General features: G+C 37.2%; 1 protein-coding gene across 3 annotated transcripts in view; it reads left to right on the plus strand.

Moving 5' to 3' along the window:
- Positions 1-24869, plus strand: part of LOC129775818 (alpha-tocopherol transfer protein-like) — a 62886-nt gene that overhangs the window by 1700 nt on the left and 36317 nt on the right. The window contains exon 1 of one of the 3 annotated variants that reach the window (XM_055780952.1): positions 4445-4826. The exons of 1 other annotated variant lie outside the window; for it this stretch is intronic. The gene's annotated coding sequence lies outside the window, so the exon portion shown is untranslated. Of the gene's footprint in view, positions 1-4444; positions 4827-16902; positions 17392-24869 lie in introns of those variants that run through there. One more of the 3 variants, XM_055780951.1, reaches the window with a different exon arrangement.

A 24869-nucleotide genomic window follows, 5' to 3' on the forward strand; every position in this document is an offset into this window, starting at 1 on the left:
GGGATTGTTTTTCGTACTCCTGAACAAACAATGCAGTGGTTGACGAAATGTTATTCCACTTCTGCTCCTTCAAGAACAACAGTTTATCGGTGATTTAGTGAATTTAATTTGGGCTGCACAAGCACCGCAGATGCTCCTCGCTCTGGAAGGCCAAAAGAGACTACGAATCCAGAAATCATTTTGGACATGAAAAAGCTATCCGCGCAATGGGTACCAAAACCGGCGAAGCGTTGATGATTCAACAACCTGTTTGGCGTTGTTAAAGCCTAATCGAGTGGACTTCTTTCGACGTTTTGTGATAATCGATGGAACGTGGATCCATTACCACACTCCTGAGTCCAATAAGCAGTCTGCAGAGCGGCACGGATGCATATTTCAAAGACTTAGACGTTTCGTACTATAGAAAGGAAATCGAAATGCTGGAAATTCTCTATACCAAGTGAGTAATACACTAAAAGGAAACTATGATGAGGAATAAATACAGCTTTGTCCGAAAAACGATTTTTTTTTCATTAAAATCCTGAGACTTTTCAGCACATTTAGTAGTTTAATGCTAAATCAACTAGCTTTTTAGAAGCTGATGGACTTTCAAGTTTGAAGTGTCTTTAAAGTGAAAAAAAATAAGAAGCTAGATTTTTAGAGCGATCAAAGCTGAAATTATATACTATATTTTTTCTTTTCTAATTTGTATTATTTCCGTGTAAATTTACAAATTTGGTTTCTCCATTCGTTTTATTTATTTACTAGCTGACCCGGCAAACTTCGTCCTTTTTTTTTGTTATCAATACTTTCAAACATTCACGTTTTCTTACTAAGCGCAAGTTCATGAGTCAAATCGCAGAACTGTTCATTGATTGATCTTCTAATCGACTCCGTTGAATTTACCTTTTACTAAAAATTTCCTAGTACTTCTACCAAAACTCATCATTATTATTATCTGACATCAGATTATTTTCAGACACAATGCTCGTTCAAGATTTTTCAATCACTTGCAAATAACATGTTTCTCCGTTACATGGAATAAATGTTTGATACAGAAAATATGATAGAATAAATACAGAGCCTCTTCTCCCTTTAGAAAGGGGGTGGAGTGTCTATTCACCATAGCAACGTTTCGTGCCCCCTAAAATCTTCACATGCCAAATTTGGTTTCGTTTGCTTAATTAGTTCTCGAGTTATACAGAAATTTGTGTTCCATTTGTATGGGAGACTCCCTTAGAGAGGGGGGTGGAGTGTCGAACCACCTTAGAAATGTGTGCTTCATTTGTATGGCAGCCCCCCTCCCCCCTCAGAGAGACGGGAGGAGTGTCTATTCCCCCTAGAAACGTTTTGTGTCCCCTAAAATCTTCACATGCCAAATTTGGTTTCGTTTGCTTGATTAATTCTCGAGTAATGCAGAAATTTGTGTTTCATTTCCCCCCTCTCCTCCCCCCCTAAGAGAGAGAGGAGGAGTATCTAACCACCGTAGAATCATGAATTGCACAGTAAAACCTCCAGATGCCTAATTTGGTTGCATTTGCTTGATTAATTCTCGAGTAATGTAGAAATTTGTGTTTCATTAGAGACGGGGGAGGGGTCTCAAACTATCACGAAAACCTTCCCCGGCCCCTAAAACCGCTACATATCAATTTTCGTGTCGATCGGTTCAGTAGTTTCCGAGTCCATAAGAATAAGACAGAAATCCATTTATATATATATATATATATATATATATATATATATATATATATATATATATATATATATATATATAGATTCATTTTCGTCAAACAAATGTAAACTACATACCTATATATTAACAGTTCGGCTGGAAAGTTCAGATGGCGCCTCTTGCAAAAATCTACTTTACTATCACAAAGCACCATCTTTCAATGGCTACGCGTCAAAATGTAACAGCAATCGGTCGATTGGTTCGTGAGTTACAGCATTGAGAGTGAAGCAACTTTTGTTATTGTGAAAAAAATGGAAAAAAATCACAAATCAATGAAAACGATGGCCAAATTGCATGAATTGGGCTTCGAATGCTTCAACATCCACCGCGTTCTCCAGATCTGGCCCCCAGCGACTATTTTCTGTTCGCAGACCTGAAGAGAATGCTCGCTGGCAAGAAATTTAAGACCGATGATAAAGTGATTACCGAAACTGAGGCCTTTTTTGGAAAAACCGAAAGAGTACTATAAAAATGGTATCAAAAAGTTGCAAGAGCGCTATAATCGCAGCGCAGACAGCTTGGTTTTGATGTCTCTGTTAGGGAACCGCATGTTACGTCAATTTCGACCAATCAGAAGCGGGTATTTCCGTTAGGATAGGGGTTGAGATTTTTCAATTGTTCGATAGTTAGTTTCATGACATATATTATTTTATTCAATATAAAAAATTGTTATGGAGTGCCGAAATCGTTTGACGCAAAAATTTCATCAATCCATCACGAAATGACTAAGCAATAAGCGTTTGAAATTGGACAATTTTCACGATGTGCTCGATTTTCTATTTTCAACTTGTACCCCAATATGTTCCCGAAAGACGTAATCCTACGTCAAAAGATTGTTTCCATTTTTCTGGAAATATTCCAGTTCGTAGTGATATTGAAAATATAATGTAAGGGAAGGCGTCTGAGTACTTCTGATTTGGCGTCTATATTTCTATTTTACTACACTCGTGATTCTTGCTCCTATTGGTAGGAATCATAATAGAATATTCAATTTAGTGTTGATGGCACCAAAAGCGGATATTCAATAGATAATCAAATTTTGGGATCGGTTTCATACTATCTTCTCCTTATTTTATTTTATTGAATATTAGCTGACCCGACAAACTTCGTCCCGCCCAAACTTCGCCTCCCTTCGAGAGAGAGGGGAGGAGTGTCTATTCACCATGGAAATGTTTCGTGTCCCCTAAAACATTCGCATGACAAATTTGGCTCCATTTGTTTGATCAGTTTTCGAATTATGCAGAAATTTGTCTTTCATTTGTATGGTAGCTCCCCCTTAAAGAGGGGGTGGAGTGTCTTACGGTGGTTACATTTACATTTACATTTACAAAACATTTACTGCTCCCTAAAACCTCCACCTGCCAAATTTGGTTTCATTTGCTTCATTAATTCTCGAGTTATGCAGAAATGTGTGTTTCATTTTTATGGCGGCTCCGCCTAAGAGAGTTTGAGTTGTTTTCATCCGCGTCACGGGTCGAAATTTATTACTCACCACATGACACATTTATTTGCGTGAATTTTTCCATCAAACTCCCTCGAGCTTCAATCGAGTTCAAGCTATTGGGAAAGTGCAAGATATTAGAATCAATATGTTAGCTAGCTAACTAGTTGCCAGCTCATTCCAGCAACCATACCAAATAAGCGCCGAGGTCATCGTATAAATCGTTTACGTGTAGTAAATATTCCTCCCGCAAATTGCGCCAACCGCTCAATCACGATCACGAGTATCTATCTATTCCAGTAATCGCTTTCGCGTTAAGGTAAAGGTGCCGCTAACTTTTTTGTTTCTCCATACTTTCTAGGATCGATTCCGGGGGCGGTGGAAGCGATCGTTGTGAGTGGTTGTTGTTGTGATGATGATGCCAATTTGCGGAAGAGCCCTTCCGTCGTTCTCGAGTATTTGTTGGGTAAATCATTCCTAGGCAAACTCATTCATCGACGATCGTTAAGGTAGTAGCTAGTGTGACGACCGAAATTTCGACGTTTTTTCATAATTTTTTTGAACAAGAAAATAGAATCGTTTTAAAATTTTTACATGTTTTTATTAGTGTTCCAAAATATAGAAGAAAAAATTTTTTAGTTCATTTTACATAAATTTGTTTTTAATATTTGACGTCAGAGTGAAGTCCTCGAAAAACAGATGAGCTGGTTCGGAGAAGCACATATCCTTCCGAAGTCATCTGAAATTAAAAAAAATCAACAAGATTATTATTCTGCAGACTTCATTTTAATGAACATAAAAAAACTAAAACAGAACGATGAACTCGTGAAAAAAGTTCTCAAAATCTATTTTTTTTCTTGATAAATTGTTTAGATAAAATAGTTTATTATTAAAAAATTAAATGTTTTAAAGGTTACGTATTTAGATATGTGTGTCTAGAATAACGAGTAAAATTTTTAGCCAAATCGGTTGAAAAGTTTTGAGTATATATACTATAACTTTAAAAATATTTAAAATTACGGTCTGAAATTTTTTGAGTATATTTTCAGATGTTCTTCTTCCGAAAAATGTAAAAAAATCGATTTTTTTAACCCGTCACACCGGGCTACTACCTTAATAACTTTGTATAATGGCAAGAAGCGCGAGACTCTTCTCCGTTCAATATGATGCATAAAATGAGAAATCTCTGTGTGCTGACTAGAATCAGCTGAAGCGCCACTTTTGCACGTATCGCATCGTTCGTTTCAAGAATTGTCGAACAAGCCTCTCATTTCTGTTTTGAATATTCCGTGTATAATACAATTTGAGCTCGGGATTGCGCAGGCATTTGTCCGTGAAATTTCAACGTGTATGAATCCGGTTTGTCTTTTGTTTTGCGAGGAGTTGTTAACATTGCCCCTTGTGATGATGAGTAAAGCCTGTCTTGTTATTTGGCTTAGAAAAAAGAATCAGATTGCGTCGCGGGCACTTTAAGCGCATCGAATACCAAGTAACGTGAGATAGTATTGTTTGAGTGATTTGTTTTGGATGTAATATCGCACAATTATATATCGAGGCCGAGCTGATCTCGTGCTATCTACAAGTTTTCCGTATCCAGTGTTCATAAAAATTCCACCTTATCTAGTGAACACGTCTTGGAGATATTCTATAAGGAAATCATTGACTGTCCAAAAAGTAAGTATTTTGCCTGTTACGCTAATAAATTCCCTCTGAGGCAGTCGCGCCGTCGACCTTCGAACAAATTTTCTGCACGGAAAATTAATTGCTTTGCCTTATTGGAACGAGAAAACAAGAAATTAGTGCTGCAGCGATGAATATCATAACGGTGGAATAAAACGTGATGCGAACATCAACACGTGCCCTTGGGGTAGGTTAGTTTAAGACAGAAGTGCCGTTGTCTCGTTGGGTGGGCGGAAGCGTTATAAAGGGTGTGTCACATCAAATTGCATCACGGAAAAAACGCTGTAGAAATTCGCCCAGTAGACCGATCCTTTTGAAAATTTTAGACAGTAAAATAAAAACTATTAAACAACTTTTGGCATTTTCTTTTTATTCATACTTCGAGCCCAAGCCCGTATGCTCGCACCTTCCTCTTTACCCCGTCCATAAGGTTCTGTACAACGTCAGGTTGTAGTTTTTTTTGAACAGAAATCCATTTTCTCTTGAAGTCCGCCTCCGATTTGACAACTTTTGGGTTCTTCCGGAGGGCCTGCTTCATAATCGCCCAATATTTCTCTATTGGGCGAAGCTCCGGCGCGTTGGGCGGGTTCATTTCCTTTGGCACGAAGGTGATCCCGTTGGCTTCGTACCACTCCAACACGTCCTTTGAATAGTGGCACGAACCGAGATCCGGCCAGAAGATGGTCGGGCCCTCGTGCTGCTTCAATAGTGGTAGTAAGCGCTTCTGTAGGCACTCCTTAAGGTAAACCTGTCCGTTTACCGTGCCAGTCATCACGAAGGGGGCGCTCCGCTTTCCGCAAGAGCACACCATGTACTTTTTGGCAAACTTGGATAGTTTCTGATTGCAAATCTCCTTCGGAACGCTGAATTTGTCCTCTGCGGAGAAGAATAACAGGCCCGCCAGCTGACGAAAGTCCGCTTTGACGTAGGTTTCGTCGTCCATTACCAGGCAATGCGGCTTCGTCAGCATTTCGGTGTACAGCTTCCGGACTCGCGTCTTCCCCACCATGTTTTGCCTTTCGTCGCGGTTAGGAGTCTTCTGAACCTTGTATGTACGCAGGCCCTCCCGCTGCTTGGTCCGCTGGACGAATGAACTTGACAAATTCAGCTTATTGGCGACATCCCGGACCGAACTTCTCGGATCACGTCTAAACTGCTTAACTACGCGCTTGTGATCTTTTACACTGACGGAGAATCCATTTTTGCCGTTCTTCACCTTCCGGTCGATGGTTAGGTTCTCGAAGTATCGTTTTAGTACTCTGCTGACCGTGGATTGGACGATTCCCAGCATCTTACCGATGTCCCGATGTGATTTTCACACAAATGCATAAACATTCAAAACACACTTTTGCAATTTTACATTTACATTGCGTATTCGCAATTCATTGAACTAAGTTTGTGACATCCGAAATTCCTTTGGGATAATGTCCGCTGACTTATTATTGCAATCAGTCTTGTGCAACGTTTGTTTTATTTGAGGAAGTAAAATACCGTTCTGAATCATATTTCGGACACTTTGTAATAATATCTTGAAATGCTTAAAGCACTGATGATATAACTATAAAATTAATGTCACAATTGCTTTTCAGAGTAATGCCTTGGTTTCACTATCATTTTATATGAGAATTACATTTGAATTATAACATAGTAGGAAAAAATCCAACAGCACTACGTTTGCTCAGCGTGAGCACGTAGAATTTACCCGTTCATCAATATTTAAATTTCTCTCGTGTTTCATCAGTTCTCATCATCGTTATCAGTTTGCTGTTATTGGTTGGTAAGTGTTTCGCAGTTGACTATAAAATATAATCAAGTGCAATGTAATTTTCCTTAAAAAATTACAAAATAAAGTGTCCGAATTTGAATCGAACTTTTTCCCTATGATTCATATTTCGGACAGTTGAAATTGGTGATATTACAATGTGAATTTTCATGCTTATTGTGAATGCAAAGCGTAAATTCATATAACGTACCAAAATGTTTTGAAATCTTGTACAAATAATACACATGTTTTTCAACTACAGACCAGCAGATAGATATGAAGGAAGTTGAATAATTAGTGGACAATATGCAACTGTATGAACTTCTAACAGAAGAAACCTTGAATATTCCCCTCGTTGCCGTGTATCCTGGCAACTCATCAACTCACGGTAAAAGTAAGCCTCACGTTACACCTGCAGTGGCAACAAGCGAGTCCTGGGATATGTTGTATAAAGAAGTAGAATCTGCGAAGAAGTTGATTGAAATGACGAAGCGCCAAAAAAACATGAGGAAAAGAAAAGGAAAACAGAGTTGAAACGCTAAGAAAAAGAAATCCAAACATTAGCTAAGTTGAGAAAGCAGGAAGAACGGATGAAGCAGAAAAAAAACTTGAGGAACTGAAAAAGACAAAAAAAAGGCTGCAAATTTAAGAATTAAGAAAGTGAAATTGGTACAAAAGGACAATGACAAAATAGATGTAACTATGTAACAAAAATTAAGAATCAAGATTCATGCTCTGATGCTTTCAATTATTTTATTACTTGGAACAACAAATAACCTGAGTTCAAATATATAATTATCATTGATGCAATATAAGCCTTACGTTATTTTAAACCATGGAGCTACAAAGAAACATCAATAAACGACAAGCATTTTGGGGAACATAGAAAATATCACAAAAGAGGTTATTGAAAATTGTTTCAAGCCAGTTAGAAAGCAATTGGTAAAAGTTCTATTACAATTTAACCAGTCATCAATGATTGCAGACAATTTTTAAGACATTTGGTGTGCATGGAACGTTACTGTACACTTTTAAACATGTCAAGTCGTTGTTATTTTCGGATGTTTGATCATTTTGTAGCATTAGGATTTGTACAGAAGTCTAAATTGTGCTTAATACCAAAGAAACCGTTATGCAAACAGAGTGTCCGAAATTTGAATTCAATCTATTCAAAATTCGATTTTTTTTATAAACAATGTCCGAAGTTTGATTCTTATTCGCTTCATTTGAAAAGCATTTTATTCGATGTTTTTTATGTTTTCAATCAAATAGGTATCAAAGTAGGAAGCTTAGAAGCATATTGAACTAATCTTGTGCATAAAGTTAAGATCTGTTTTCTGCATCATATACCTTAAGCGTCCGAAATATGATTCAGAACGGTACTGCCGGACTGTGCCGCAAAAGGCGCATCTGGGATTGGCGTTGGTCTATATGAAGACGTGCCACACTGAATAATCCAATGGATTAACCCTTTCTTGCATAATGAAACTTCATTTTATAATTTTATAATGAGGTGTAATATTATCACACATTGGGGCTGATTCTGATGCGCGAATGAGAAGTGACAGCTCGAAAAAATTTCCTCACTCAATTCCCGAAGGCGACTGTGGTGAGATTTTTACCTTGAATGAACTTTCATGAACACTCACTCAATTCTCGTGGGCGATTGCAGTGGAAAAACATGCCATTTTGTGACTTTTGAAGTCGTATTCTCATTTGTTATCGACTAGTACCAGCAATGGTAGTCACAAATAGGATTAGGCATTTCCAAAGGATTTGAACGATTAGAGATTCGCCGTTCCAAATGAGCATTTATATTTATTATTAACAAGTAGTCGGTTCAAGTACTTGGTATGCTATTACTAATGACAAGAATATACATCTTCTGCAGCCGCTATAACGCGGTGCAAACTTAAAATGTAAGTTTATAATAGTTGACCCTAACTGATACGAGAAACTCAATTTAGCATACCGTTTCCTTTCTCCAAAAACACAAATCAAACTTTGAAAAATTACGAAAAGCTACTTAAGTAGTTAAAAACCGTATATGTTTAATCAACTTCTTCCATGTGTGAGGCATCCTCGGTGTCATCCACTAGTGGAGGAGCATCTTCATCAGTAGTTGCGGCTGGAGTATCATCTGTGCTCATAGCTTCGTCTTTATCGATTCCAAGACTCAGTTTGACCATAAGATAGATGCGAGATGTGTGCACACCGGACTCATCCAGTGAGAATTCAGACGATAACAGCGTAGTTTCGGACAGTAGAATTACAAGATCCTTGACAGCACTATCATTTTTATCGGCTCATTGTCTATGGATAAAATTTAGCTTTTAAATTTATTTAAATGCGATAATAAATATATCTTGATGGCTTTTATGTGAGGCGACTATAAAATTAATGTTCACTGCAATGTTATAAAGAATAGTCAACCTTCCGATAAACTGTTAGCGTAATTATTACGGAATCAGCACCGGATACTAAGTTAAAAAACGAATGCAGAATCAAAACACGGATACGAAATCAAAACAATTGAAATAACATACACTCATATTAATGCAAAGGGACTATGCAAAAACAGATTTATAAATATATATTTTTTTGTCTTCTTATCTCAGTGATATTATTTTTTATCAATTATAATAAGAGGAAAACATTTATAAAGATGAACAAAATTATTTCCTGTACATATTTGTAACAAGGAATGAAAATTTTTAAAATAAAAAAATATATATATTCATGAAACACATTGAATACATAGAGCCTTTGCAAAAATCAGAAAGCTTTGACAAATATTTCAATGAACACTGCATCATTTGTAATTCATTGGGTATTTTACTCCAAAATGAACTCCCTCTAAAGAAAGCCAATGGAGACGCTCGATCAAAATAGAGGAAATGAGGTTAAAATGAACAGGGTTGGTAAAATGAACCAGTGCTCAAACTTCGTTAATTTAACTAGAAACAAATTGATAATTCTTCATTATCCTATTCTTAGAACATTTGAAGCTGTTTAAGACACCCTGTTATGCATGAAATTGTCAAATGTAAAAAATAATAAATAAAACACAAATTTCTAAGTTTAATTTAATTTAAACTTCACGGGAAATTTCTTAAATACGATGCGCACTAAATTACATCAAAATGGCTACCGTGAGAGTCCACATACTACGTGGGCAACTTTAGGGGGGGTAGCGGTTACGAAAATATCCACGCTTGTCCACGGTGAGGGGGGGAGGGGGTTTTGATAATGTCCACGTGGACACGTTAAGTATTTTTTAAAGTAAAACATTGAAGTTGATAGTCAAAATTGAATGAGATCTGTTTTGTATTTACACGATTTTTCGAACTTCACGTCCGCCCTGAGTACTCAGTATTCATCAATAAAAATACTGAACTGCCTGAGAGTACTGCTCGGTTAAACATCCATATTTTTTCATATGACTGAACCTCTTTCCTGACATGTATATTCTGAAGGTAACGCACATGAACTAGGATACATAAATTTATTCCTATCGGTAAAAGAGGTCCATTAAATCCGTCAGGATAAAGACACCCAATATCACAAAGAATGTTGGATTGTTTGTAGTATTAAAAATCACGACTTAAGTGCGGGTTGAATTCAGCTTTTGCTCTTGATGACAAAACTGTTTGGTTTTTTTTTTCGAGAACTCTCAAGGATTTCTGAACATTGAAACGAACAACAAATTCTTCCATGAGTGTACGGGCCGTACCTCTGGAGATCAATTTTTTGCAATGATGTTCTTCTTCATTGATGTCTGGTAATTTTTGTAATACGCTTCTTTTGAGTTGTCTGGAAAGTTCATGCTGCTACTGCTGATTATTTAAAAGAGAAGAGTGATCCTTGATGCACATGAATTAGTAGATTCGCTACAGAAGTCGAAAATTACCGTTCATGAGAAACGAAACATCACGAAAAACATGCATGCAACAATGCATGGACTACATATTAACCCATACTACGGAAACCCGATCGGATTTGACATATCGCAATCCGAACGAAATAAACTTTTGCATTCTGCATTTCAAGGTTGCAAAATTTGCACAATCCGATAGGATTTGACTCGATCAGATTAAGGGGGGATTAGGGGGGATTCTTCGAGCTCCGAAAAAGTAAAACGAAGAATATTTTTACCATCCATTATATAACTAGGGTAAATGATCTTGGTTTGTCCAATTTGGGGTGTTTTTACGGAACTAGTAAATGCCAATCGATTTTTCTTCATGAAAATCACACATAATCGATACGAGTTTTGGTTTGTTGAAAAGCCCCAAGTCTCTAGTTGCTAATACTACCATAAGGTGTTGAAATTATTCAAATTTTTATGTTTTTTAACGATTTTCCTTAAAGAAGAATTATGATCATGGTTTGACCACTTCTGATCATGGTTTGCCCAAAAAAATGATCATGGTTTGTCCGGTTTTAGAAATCTCTATTTTTAAATGAAAGCATTCGAATTCACAATTAGATGTTGCATTTATCATTGCTTGAGTTTACTGTCATCATATTGATTCATTCATAATTAAGGCTTTCTTCAGAATATTGCCTTTTCTTGGGCATTTTAGAAGTGTTCACCTCAACACAATCAACACAGAAAAACCATACTTCTGCTATGCGCGAAGCACACCATAAACAAACATAAACAAACTGCAGCGCGCCAAGCGGTTGCCATAGAAATCATGTGGACAAAACAACATTATTGAATTGGACAACTCATGATCAGAATTGAGTTCATCAAAATGCGTTAATTTAATGGTTTAGCTATGTAAATCCGATACAAATGGTGAGCAAGCATGATGTTTACAATATTTATAAGTGTTGTAATCCAGAAAACGGTCTGAATACGTGACAAATAATCATCTGGTGATCGATTAAAAGTTAGCTCGAAAGAGGGGCGCATTGACACAAATAGAAGGTGTATTTTATAATCCTTTAAAACATGTGATTTCGTAAAAATATACTATCAAACTACTATAAATCATGTAAAAGGCAATTTCATTTATATGTTTCGAAACATTCGAAGGCCTTATTTGACACAGGAGCGCTGAATTAGAGCATTCAAAAAAGTGGGCAAACCATGATCATATTTTCGACTGGACAAACCAAGATCATTTACCCTATTTGTTTGTTATTTGTTTATCAATAAAACAAAAGTTGAACGAAAAAAAAATATATCCAATCAAGTGAGGGGTTTCAAAAAAAGTTGTGCCATGGCGTACATGATTCCAGCCAGATTCTGAATCAGTAACGATGCCACTATCGAATGAACTTCGGACAAGTCAAAAACGTGTTTTTTGTCAAAATGGCGGAAATTTGAAGAAAAAAAATATATTTTTTTAAGTTTCTTGATTTTTTAAAATAGTAAAGCTACGAAATTATGATTTTTATAGGTTCATGCGATAGAGAGATGCATACAGATTGTATTCATATAAACATAGATCGGATAAGTAGAACTTGAGATATCGTGTAAGCCAGCTTTGAAAAACTTTTTTCGAGAAGAACGCGTTTGAAGTTAATTGTTTAGGCCGTACTAGATAAGATATCGCATCACTATAATGGCTATAACTTGGTGAATAATGAGATTTTCGAAAAGTCTCTTCTATGGTGTATTCTTAAATGTCTGAATTAGAGAAATATGAAGAAAAAAATGATTTTTTTTTTCAAATTTATAGACTAGAATACCCTCTTAAAGAACGCAACATTGTACTAATTTCAAGTCCGACCGGATTCCGGAATAAGGGTTTATTATACCGAAAAACACTTGAAGGGACTTATCTCAATCTGCGATTCGTTTCATAAACGCGACGAAAATACATATTTGTAGCGAATTGTAAAGAGCAAATCATTCACAAGAATGTTGAGTTAAAAAAATCTTAGCAAGTGAATGGAACCCCGAAGCAGGTTTTCGCTTATGGCAGTTATGGCTGGGTCTGGTAGTTCCGGAAGAAAATCTGTATCATGAGCTTCTACCAAGCAACTAGTTTCGATGAATTCCAACAAGTACTGCTAGCAGCTGAACGTATGAAAATCAACGATCCAGAACTCTTTTAGGGCTTTTCTAAAACTCCACCCGCCTTACACAACAGATATTGCATCTTCAGATTATTAACTGTTAAGATTCTTCTTGGGGAGCCCATCCCGAAGATCTTATAATGTTGTATCGAACAACTATTCTCTCAGTGATGGAGTATGGCAGTGTCTGTTTTCAATCAGCTGCCAAAACACATCTCATTAAACTCGAGCGAATTCAGTATCTTTGTCTCTGTATTGCGTTGGGATGTATGCCCTCAACGCATACCATGAGTCTCGAGGTTTTGGCAGGCGTACTCCCACTAAAAGATCGCTTCAATTTATTATCTCTTCGGTTCCTCATCCGGTGTAAGGTTATGAACCCATTGGTGATCGGAAATTTTGAGCAGCTTATCGAGCTAAATTTTCATTCAGGATTCATGAGCTCATATCATGAATTCATCTCCATGCAGGTTGATCCTTCTTCGTATACTCCCAACCGTGTTTGTTTTCCTGACTACATCAATTCCTCTGTACATTTTGATCTGTTCATGAAGGAGAAAATCCATGGAATTCCAGATTATCATCGATCGGGGATCATTCCTACGATCTTCAATGCAAAGTATGGGCGTGTCAATTGTGATAATATGTACTTTACTGATGGGTCCTCTATGAATGAGTCCACAGGATTTGGAGTGTTCAACGAACTTTTTAGCACCTCCCACAGTCTTCAGAATCCTTGCTCTGTGTATATTGCTGAATTGGCAGCAATACATTGGGCGCTGGACAGCGTCGCCTCACGACCTGTTGAACACTATTACATTGTAACGGATAGTCTTAGCTCTGTCGAAGCTATCCGTTCAGTGAGGCCGGAAAAGCACTCGCCGTACTTCCTTGAGAGAATACGAGAAATTTTGAGTGCTTTATCCAGACGCTGTTATGTCATTACCTTTGTCTGGGTCCCTTCACATTGCTCAATTCCGGGTAACGAGAGGGCTGACTCATTGGCAAAGGTAGGTGCAATTGAAGGCGATATTTATCAGCGTCAAATCGCTTTCAATGAATTTTATTCTTTAGTCCGTAAAAATACCATCGCTAACTGGCAACGTAAATGGAACGAAGATGAATTGGGCCGGTGGTTTCACTCGATTATCCCTAAGGTTAGCCTCAAACCATGGTTCAAAAGTCTGGACTTAAGTCGGGACTTTATTCGCACCTTCTCTCGACTCATGTCCAATCACTGTTCGTTAGACGCGCTACTCTTTCGTTTTAATCTTGCCGATGGCAATATCTGTGCTTGTGGCCAAGGTTACCACGACATCGAACATGTTGTTTGGTCGTGCGAGGAGTATCTTGTTGCCAGATCGAATTTAGAAAACTCTCTTCGGGCTAGAGGAAGGCAGCCCAATGTGCCGGTGAGAGATGTGTTAGCTGGTTTAGACCTTGATTACATGTCCCAAATATATGTCTTCCTAAAAGCTATCAATCTTCGTGTGTGATTGTCCTTATATCCTTATATTCTCCTTTTCCTTTCCCTTCGCGAGAAATCAAATCCCTTCTTACTAACAATAGAATAAGGTGAAATGTAAATACATGTTAGATATAAGATAGGCTTAAGAATTGAGTATGATGAATGTGAGTGTGAATGTGAGAGTGAACATTGTCAACATATCCTTATATCCCATCCTTTTCCTGAAACAAAATGTCACCCTTCTAAACTCGAGCAAGCCGCGAGTAATCGGTTCTCTACTTCATTAACATTAGAGTTAATAAAAAATGTTTATATATACTTGTAACTATACAAATAGGAGTTTGGCTCCTTTAAACTTATGTAACTGAGCCTGTAAAAATAAACGATTTAATAAAAAAAAAAATGTTAAGATTCTTGTAAGAACTTAAACCTACTACATAGCATAAGTTCTGAGAGGATGGAATTCTCAAGTTGCAAGAAGGATGCTGAAATATTCAGGGAAAAACGGTGCATCTATGATCTGAAAGATGTATGTCTAAAAAAATATGCTTTTGGTTTTTCCCTTAGAATCGGCACGAATTTTTCAGGACAATATTTAGCATGATTTAACAATTAAAGGTTGTAGGTCAACGGAATCAACGATCATGATGATACTGCAGATTTTTTGTTTTTACTAGGTTCATTATAGCCATCAGGCACTATCGAACCTGTAAAAGCGGAAGTCATTGATGTTTAGACGATAACATTCTGTTTTTAAACAAAGCGCTTGATTTTATTGTCTGATTTTTTGAAAACTCAAACAGGCAGCCAGCTTTATTAAAAATACTCAAGAATAAGCTCACAATCGATATTTTCAAACGGATATGGAGATAACGTAAATGGAATTTGAGAAAAAATAATGAGCTTCCGGACAATGTTGAAAAATATCGAAGATATCAAGACAAATCGTTACCATTGGTATGGCTATAATTTTTATCAATGAACATAAAAAATAAAATTTAAGCGAAAAAAATAGAATTTCTTGATTTTTTCCTCAAAACCGGAGGAATGTCTACGTGGACAACAGGGGGAGGGGTATAAAGAATGTCCACGCTTGTCCACGGAGGGGGAGGGGGAGTCTCCAAAATTATGCTTTTTCTGTCCGCGTGGTATGTGGACAGCCCCTTATGTGACCTGATATCTTCGACAAATCATCAGTTTGGACAACTGTTCACATATTTAATGAGAGGTAAACAGATATTTTGTTTGGTTTTAGTGATTGATTCGCATTCGAAATTACTTTGTTGTTTGGGGCAAAATGAGCCACCACTGGATAACGACTAACAATGTCATGTTTTCCAAAGCTGATCTACCTCATCAAATGTTGCTTTTCAAGGGGTTCCTTTTATGGCTTTGGCCCTGAAAAAATATGCCACCAAAACCAAACCTCAATATGTGAAGCGTTATGTGTTTCTTACTACTTTTCCGTACGCATGAGTAAATTCTGATTACTACTCTAGGTGATTAAGCTCAGCTAGATTCATACATGTACCTAATATTTCAATAATGATTTAAACAAAATTAGATAAGGAACATCGCATCAATCTATCCCATTAAGCATGATATGCGTAATTGTTCATTTTACCACCACCATGTGATCATTTTAACCGCACGATAAAAAAATGCTCGATTTATCTTATTTTCTTTTAATTAAAAATGTACTATTTTTATTTTTTATTATAAAAACCGTTTAATATCTTGAACAACAGTTAGTTAAGTTATAATCTTCTTCGAAGAACAGAAATTGTAATATTGCAGTATGTGGACGCAGTAAATGGGCATATTCCTTAGGGTGTTCATTTTAACCGCTTTTCCCCTATGTGCTATCCTTCTGGATGAGTTTCTCAAATCCATCGGTAACTCCGTATTCAGAGCCCACCGTGTTCACCCAGACGATGGTATGCGCGAAACACGTGCTCCTTAGTTGCTCTCCTTATGCTACAAATAACATACGATGCGGCACATGACGAATGAGTTTCATCCGAGAGCTGCGAGAGTGGTTTCTGTTACCGCAGAGAAAGACTTTGAAGCTGTACTCAGGATTTTCCCCATCTTCAAAAGAGAGAATAGAAAGTTTCGACGAGGATATCAATATTGGGGGCTGTGCGGTTAGAATAGTTAGAATCGTCTAAAAAACTTTGACAACACGTGTTCATTACTCACTGCCGCTCAATTTTTCTCTGTTCGCGAAATTGTCGATGATAAAATTTAAAGATAAAGTCTCTACGCGCCGTATGCGTTCGTTAAACCCGGTCTATTATCTCCAGTTCGGACCGTTATGAAGTGGCCGGTTCGCCGTTAGTTCCGCATACGCAGTTTACTTGGGAACCGCCATTGTTTTATCAGACCGCCCTCTGCCCAGCGAAAAAAAAAATCATATGATTGTGGGGCTACATGAATTTCTCGTTCGCTTCCGTGTCATTTGCTGCACCTGCAACTGCCTCGGCTGTGCACCCGATAACAGAAGCCGACTGTTCTGGGCGGATGCAGACGGTCCCTAGGGTGGTACGGTTTTCCAGTTTTATTGGAAAAAGGCTTTGAAAGGATTTGCGGCTTTCTGCAGATTCCTATCCGCGAGCCATTTCAAATTTCTATAGTTTTCATCATTTGTGCACCCCACCTCCCTCCTCTCCGAATCTCGCGCTCATCGCTATTACTCCCACAACGCCAAGTCACAGCAGGGTGCGCGGAAAAGCGATAGTGAAATGAGGCCTGTAGTGCCGCTGAAAGTTCTAAGCTGCGGCTAGCAGTTTGGTTTGTTTATTTCACAGTCTGATAGGGATCATACTAGCAGTGTGTCATTAACTGTGCGACCAAAGAGCGGAACGGCCGTGGACTAGTGAACTGTTCCTCGAGAAGGCAGGCTTTCACTGTTGGAGGATCGCATACTCCCAGCATATGTAAAAAAAAAGTGAACTCACCACCAATGGATTGTGACTACACTGAACTGGAAGGCACAATCTGAATATGGAATTGTTTTGATATATTTCCGAACGTGTGTAGATGTTGAGCCTGTGCCAGTCTAAACATTAATATGTTGGCAATGATGATGGAAGATTAGTTCTTCTCAAACAGCGATACAGCGTGGAATAGAAATGCAATCTTAGTGAAAATCCTAAATTGCAACCCAGTGAAATTCAGTGATAGTGTGATTTACATCAGTGGATTAGAACATCACGTTTCGTCTAGAAAAATTAACGAAAGTGAATCACGCTCAAAGCACAACTGAAAGCTGAACAAACCAACTTAAACTCCAGGTGAGCAAAATCAGCACTTCATACTTCAAATACGTGTATTTGACTTACTAAGATTGAAAACAAAGAAATTTACACATGTTTTGAGCTTGAGCTTGAGCTTGGGTAGACTGTACAATTCGTAGTTGCTCTCCGTGATTGACCTGAACCAACCAAATTGTACAAAGAACACACAGAATAACGCTTGGGGCTAGCAAATCATTCTCGTTGTGCAATTTTCGGTGATTCGAGCTTTAAATGGTCAATAACGACGCCGGCCACGTCCTTACAGTCACCAGGGGAAGGGAAGGAATGTTAGTATGATATTCACCGCCCGAAGGCCAGAAGGGTCGCCTCTATAGCGTGGGTCGCCTAGCGTTTATCGTGGGAGGGATAGCTGTTAGTGGGGAGAGGTATGAATCAGGATTCACTGAGGTAAGTTATGTGATTATGTAACTAATCTATTATTCTCACATACTTTTTGTCAATTTTTAATCTTGACAACTGTAGGAAACCTGATAAGGTAACCGAGTGAACTCATTAAAAATCAGTCGTCTCCAATTGCGACGGTGGTGAGTTATATTTAGGAAACCTGAGAGGGGTAAACAAAAGAACTCCTCTAACCTTCTGGTTTCTTCGAGTGTACTCTTCATCGAACTTTAATCGCGACGGCGTAAAAGAATTTGAGAATTTAAAAACAGAAAAATTAAAGGAATTATTAATTAAATTGTCAGAATTTTACAAGTATACAATTTTATGATTTAATAGTTTTATTATTCCATGATTTTTTAACTTTATAATTTATAATTTCACATTTTTAGAGTTTTAAATTTCAAAAATTAGCTATTAATTATTAGATAAATTCATGCGAACCCACAGTGAATCAGACACACTCGTACTAAACATGTGCAAATTTTCAAATTTTACAACTATGTTTCACAAAAGATCGCGTCCACAAATAGTTCCCTCAGAACATAAAATCCGTATCAACCTTTCCGATAAGCTAACATACGCGCCTTTCAAGCTATAACTAACACACCTATAATAAATTTCTAACATTTTGATTGCTGTTAGCAGTTGTCACATACTTTTGCATTGCATTCCATTGCGTTCCTAGAGTTCGCTCTGATTTTTGCACTCTGTATGCGTTTCTCTTTCTTACACTCGTGCATTTTATACACACATTGTAGAGTGGAACCTGTTTTGCTATACTCGTCAAAAATCATACACATACACATGCACGAATGAAGAAACATTTCGCAACACGAAACCGAGTGAACGACGAATTCAAGCATATTGGTGTATAAATACAGACCAAGTGGAACAGTTTATAAAAATTTGGATTGAAATTAATTCCAGGAAATTGGAAAACATCCATCAAGCTTTAAGGAGCTGAGGTAGAAAGCACATTATCTAACGAAATAATTCTACTCTTGTCGAACCAAGCAACAAAAACACTCTCGAATAGAGAACAACGCGCACGCTTAAACCGTATTCCCTTCAGCACATTTCCTTCTATTTAATTGCAACATTTTCTTTTCACTACTATTTTTATCACCCGATTTGAAAACACACAAAATAACATTTTTCGATGAAACTTTACGGACGCTTCACAAAAAATCCAAACACTAAGATCACACGTCAACCGATTTCTCACACCGACAATAAAATGGATCAAACCAAAGCATGTTCAAACATGTCGACGATGCCTCTTCATCTAATACGAACACTTTTTTTTTTGATTTACAAAACTACTCGAAAACAAGTTCACATTCGGTATCTTCACGGAAAACTTTTGAGCTGTGATGGAAACCATGCAACATAGCAACAAATAATACGTCTATTCACGACGGCTGCTCACGAGAGACCAGAAATTTACACATGTTTTCAAAGATACATATTTAAAAAAAACCATTATTTGATTGTGGCACGGTCTGCTCTGACAACTGTGCTGAGCGAACAGTCTCAAAAGAATATTTGTTTTTTTTTCTTTAATCAAAATAAACATTATTAAATTATTCTTTCAACTCGGGCCATTCCAAAGACAAGAGCTTTGTACGTTATCTGAAAATCTGGAAGAAGAGCAGTTTCAGTTAATCGGTTGAAGCCGGTTGAAGTTTCACGGATTTTATTGGAATTACTGTTGAGTGGCTTGTTAGAATAAACTCAGAACATGTTTCATAATCACAAAATGTATTATATTCTTCAATGAGAAATATATAAATAAAAAAAGGGAAAATAGGTTCATTTAGCATAATTCAAGTATACGCCATTTGATTTTAATTATTCGAATAAAAATTAAACTTGTTCCACGCAAAGATAAATTCGGCCATGGTTCGCGACAACTTTACTCGTACAATGGCATCTGCAAACCAGAATTACGAATTGTTCTAAGATGCAAAATATCAGCGATTTCGTAGAGCCTATGCTCCGCCCTCTTGACTATCCAGACAAGAACTTAAATCAAGATTAAACGAGTGGTAGTTACAGTGTCCTTGTTCATCGAAAAAGGCTTCTTCATTCGCTTCGTTACGGTCTTTGTCTTCGTCATTCCAGATTATAGATTATGTCGATGCCTGAATATTCATTCACGCGTACCGTAAACCGGGGTCAAATTAATCATGATTTAAAAAAAAAAACAGGAAGTGGGTTATATCTATGGTATAACCGCAAGGGTGACGTAGGACTATCGTTGATTTAGAGATCATTTGTATGAAGTTGAATCTGAATTCATTCTGAATGAATGAATATTTGGAGAACTTCGAAAACAAGAGCGTTACGTTGGAGGCACAAGGTTTTATGCATCCAATATTGGATACGGAAATATCCTACTGATGGGGAAGAATAATCTTCAGAAGCTATCCTGTTGATTGCGATTGATTGAAAAATCACAAAACCTAATGTATTTGGTCACAGTGTTACATGGATAGAAAACATTAAAATAAACTCTTTCATATGAATGTAATTTTAAATTCCCAGAGGAACTGGCAGATTATTTTCAGTAACGATTAGATATTTCCACATTTTCCTCGATACTGGAAGCCCACCAGTGGTTAATGCTAACTCGATAACCATCTGTTAATAGCACTTGATTGAAACATATTTGGTCACAGTGTTACATGGATAGAAAACATTCAAATAAACTCTTTCACATTAATGTATTTTTAAATTCCTAGAGGAACTGGCAGATTATTTTCCGGATCTTTCTCGATCCAAACGGAAAGAATTCCGTGCGTATATGTGTGTGTGTGTGTGTGTAGCGGCTGCTTCGAGATCTTCCCGGGGAACCGTTTGTAGCATCACTCTCCTCCTGATGGATTCCCTTCTGGCCTAAGGTGCACAAACAGGCTCTTGGTGACACCGTTCATCCGCGCTTTCATGATAAATGAAGAGCTTCACCACAACAGCGACAACATGCTCCAATCGCTGTTCAATTAGAACTGAGTGGATTTCCGAGCGGCGCTCGCTTATATACCGATTGGTGATTTCAATAGCCTGTTTTGAAAGCAAATTTAAGACTATTGAAACAAGTTTTCGGATCCGAAAGTAACAAGTATAGAACGCGTAGACATTTTATCTTTCGAATGAAGTGTTTATCATACCATTTTGTTCAGTTGCTTAGGAGCTACTAACACTCAAAATCTCGGTCTCCGGCGTAACGCTTTCGTTTTCGAAACTTTGATTTTACACCCCGGTATAGAAATGAAAGACGTAGTCCTACGTCAAAAATACGTTGCATGGTTCAGAGTGCATTCTCAGAATATGCACCTGGCAAGCTTAGTGCGGAGTCTTCACGATCGCACAGAAATGAAGCAGAAGAGCAGAAGAGAAATCACATTTCTAGGCTACACGAGTATAAAAGAAATTTCATTTGCGATTTTAGTGCAGCCATCAGATACACACAGAGGGGAAGGGGAAGTGGGGGCATAGTGGTCACCCTAAGAAATATGTCCAATTCCAGCATCCACATACCGATTTAATTCCCGTTATGCAGTTATTTATGAAAAATGCAAATCCAATATGGCGGCCACTACAAAATGGCGGATTACATATTTTCTCAGAACCCCATCAATATGGTTATCAAACGAAAGAGCTTGACTAGTAGAACACAGTTATTTATGCAAAATGCAAATCAAAGATGGCGGCCATTACAAAATGGCGGGTTGCATATTTTCTCAGAACGGATCACGGATCAATATGGTGCTCCTATGAGTAATAGATAACGGTACTCAGTATGAAACAAAGTAGTCACCCACACAAGAGAACGCACAGTGTGTTGATTGCATAGGAATGTGAGACAAAAATCATAACAGCAGAATTTAACCATTCTAACGCTTCGTTGTGATGGAAAAGACTGTTCATAAGTAGTTGCTCTTAAAGAGCAAAATAATTGTTTGCATAAGTATATTATGTAATTTGAATAATCTCATAATCTTTGTTTGTTAAAAAAAATAATACTGATCTTTTCGGATACACATTGCTGGCATTAATTACACATTTATTACATCAATGGCAAAAGTGTCTCATATTCAACGGATAATAAAACTAAAATTATGTGGTGATTACACTTCATATTATTTACTCTTGAAGAGTGTTTCGGAAGATTTCACACGAAGACGAATTATAAAATATAATTTTTATATAAAAACACCACATCAAAACACATTGTTAAGTTAACACATATACATAGTTAAGAAAACAATAATAACAATGTTTATTTTCCATAAGCTTGTATTTATCTCTGCTTTTTCAATGAAAAACAATTCCGACCAGTACGATACCCATGCCCAAATTTAATGCGACCGCAAAGGGTTAAATGGAAGGGCTTGACTAGTAAAATACAGTTATTTATGAAAAATGCAAATCTAAGATGGCGGCCACTACAAAATAGCGGATTACATATCTTTCAAATGAAAGCATCATAAACGTCTTCCGTAGCGTACTTTTTAGTGTAGAGCCAGTTTGAAGAAACAGAGTCCGAAACAAAAAAAAAGTTCTGTAACTCTGTCATTGTTGAAATTCGAACATATGTGTAGGAGGATTTTTTTCATTAAATATGATCGTCTATCACCTCCTGAGAGAATCTGGATAAATTATTTTTTCATGTGAGAAAGATGTTTTCTGACTTTAAGGGGATGAATCAAAAATCAAATTCCCCTTCTATTTTTAAAAAACGAAAAATACATACAAAAAAACAAATAAAGAAAAAAAACTGTTTTGACTCGATTATCCGGAGGATTCGATTTTCCGGAGCGTAAACAAATCAATACTCCGGATAATCGAGTCCGACCTGTAGTACACTTTTCATCATTAGAAAAAAAGGTGAAAAATCGAACTTTTTTTGCTTGGAGGTAAAGTGGTCACCTAGTGGGGGCAATGTGGTCACTCGCACTTATCAAGCTAAATGGGATAGATTTATGCGTTTTTATCGTCCAAATTTGTTCAAATCATATTTGTTATAGTAGGTACATGCATGAAATAAGCGTGATCTATTCACCTAGAGTCTCAATTTAAATTTTCTCTTGTATACAAAAGCGTAGTAAGAAACACATAATGTTTCGCATAATGAGGCTTGGTTTAGTTGGAGTGGCATATTTATCCAGGGTCAAAGCCACAAAAGGATCTTCTTCAAGAACAGAATGTGATGAGGCATATCAGCTTTAGTAAACAGAACATTGTAAGTTGTTATTCACATATGACCACTTTGCCCCCAAAAATGGAAATAATGTCTATGCTAATTAATCGCTGAGATTGAACAGAATATCTGTTCACCTCTCCTAAAATATGTGAACTGTCGTCCAAACTGATAATTTGTCCAACATATCAAATTGAATAAGCTAAATTTCACGAGAAATTCCTAAGATACCATGCGCACAGAACTACGGCTGAATGGTTATCGAGTAATTTCTGTTTTTATTTGTATTTTGACATGCGACGGCTCTACTGAAGAACAGGGTGACTCAAAAGTCATTAAATTCTTTAAACATAAGGTGACTATCAATGCGGCATCTACAGTGAATAGTTATTATACCAAACAAGTAGGTGACCACTTTGTCCCCTTTGCCCTCTCCGTGATTGACCTGAACCAATTTTGTCCGAAGCGTAGTTTGAGGGCGAAATCGCTTCGGAGGATCAATGGGGTGATGAGAATGGAACGTCTCACACCCATAGTGCAATCATGATTTTTCTTTAAAGTATTTTTCTCAAACCTGAAATAAGCGGTTCGATGAAAAGACCACGTTGGTTTTCATAGCGTCCGGTGAAGAGTGTTTGTATTTAGTGGAATCCCACGTTGATTCTATGCGTTGTTAAAAGTAAATAATGTTCTGTCTTTTCCTCAATTCGTACTGTATTTAGAGTATAAAGAAAACAATATTTGTATTGCTGCCCTGGTTTATATCGATTAGTTATCTTTCAAACATTAATTGTCCTTGTTCAAAGAGATGCTTTATCTGTGATTTAAAATGCTTGTAATTTTTATGATTCTGTTAGAATTATACAACATAGAAAGCAAGAAGTATTTTTGATTAGTAGAGTTTTCAAAAAATATAGCGACTTTTGACATTTTTTGGCATTGTTGAAGCAGACTAAAGGACCGGTGCCATGCCGCTGTGTTTGTCTTGAAATTCCATTTTCAGTTACTAATGGTAATGTGGTAATGATCAGGACTTCTTCATCCGCGCATTTTATGAAAAAAAACAGTCGGTCACTGATTGCAAAAAAAGAGGCTTCAATCAACATTTTGACATACCCCGCTCTGAATCGATCCCCCATGGTTGAAATAATTCGAACATGGTCAATCCGTGAGACTACCACATGGAGCACAATTTTATGAAGCACAATTGGACGCGATAGGAGTTGAATGACACTTTTATTTCAAGTGCCTTATTTATAAAATCATATTAACTCAGGAACCAAATGAACTTGATCACGTTAGTCGCAAAAGACTTTTTGAAGAAATGCTTCAGACAATTCCTCTTTACACATTTTTCATAAGTAATTATGAGGATCGCTTCCACCTGAGTGGGGTTGCAAACAAACAGAACTTTCGATGTTGGGTGGCTGCTAACCCAAGGGAACCCAATGTACTATATTTACGCTCTTCAAAGGTTACATAAGGCATTTTTGTCTCAACCACTGACCGATTGTTTTTGATATAGATTTTCTTCGATCCTCCAAAATGATTTTTCTCTTGAACTTTGTGTTAAGCAAAACCGATATGTGTGACATCAGAGGAACTGCCGTATGCTTGAATGAGTATTGGAAATCGTGAATGGCTTAATTATACCCAATAAGTTATAAACGGGCGTGATTCTTCCGCAATATCCTCTTTCTTCACAGTGTCCGTATGAAAGAACGTTGCATTTGCAGTTCGAGCGAGCGCTTTACGCACGCCAATTTTTGAGAAAATTGGTATGCTTCATTTTATGTTAATTTAAACCATTTTGAAATTAGGGAATCGTAATGCATAACACATCAAACCATTCTCAGAGAATTTATAT

The sequence above is a fragment of the Toxorhynchites rutilus genome, chromosome 3 (assembly GCF_029784135.1).
Source record: "Toxorhynchites rutilus septentrionalis strain SRP chromosome 3, ASM2978413v1, whole genome shotgun sequence".
Taxonomy (NCBI): Eukaryota; Metazoa; Arthropoda; class Insecta; order Diptera; family Culicidae; genus Toxorhynchites; species Toxorhynchites rutilus.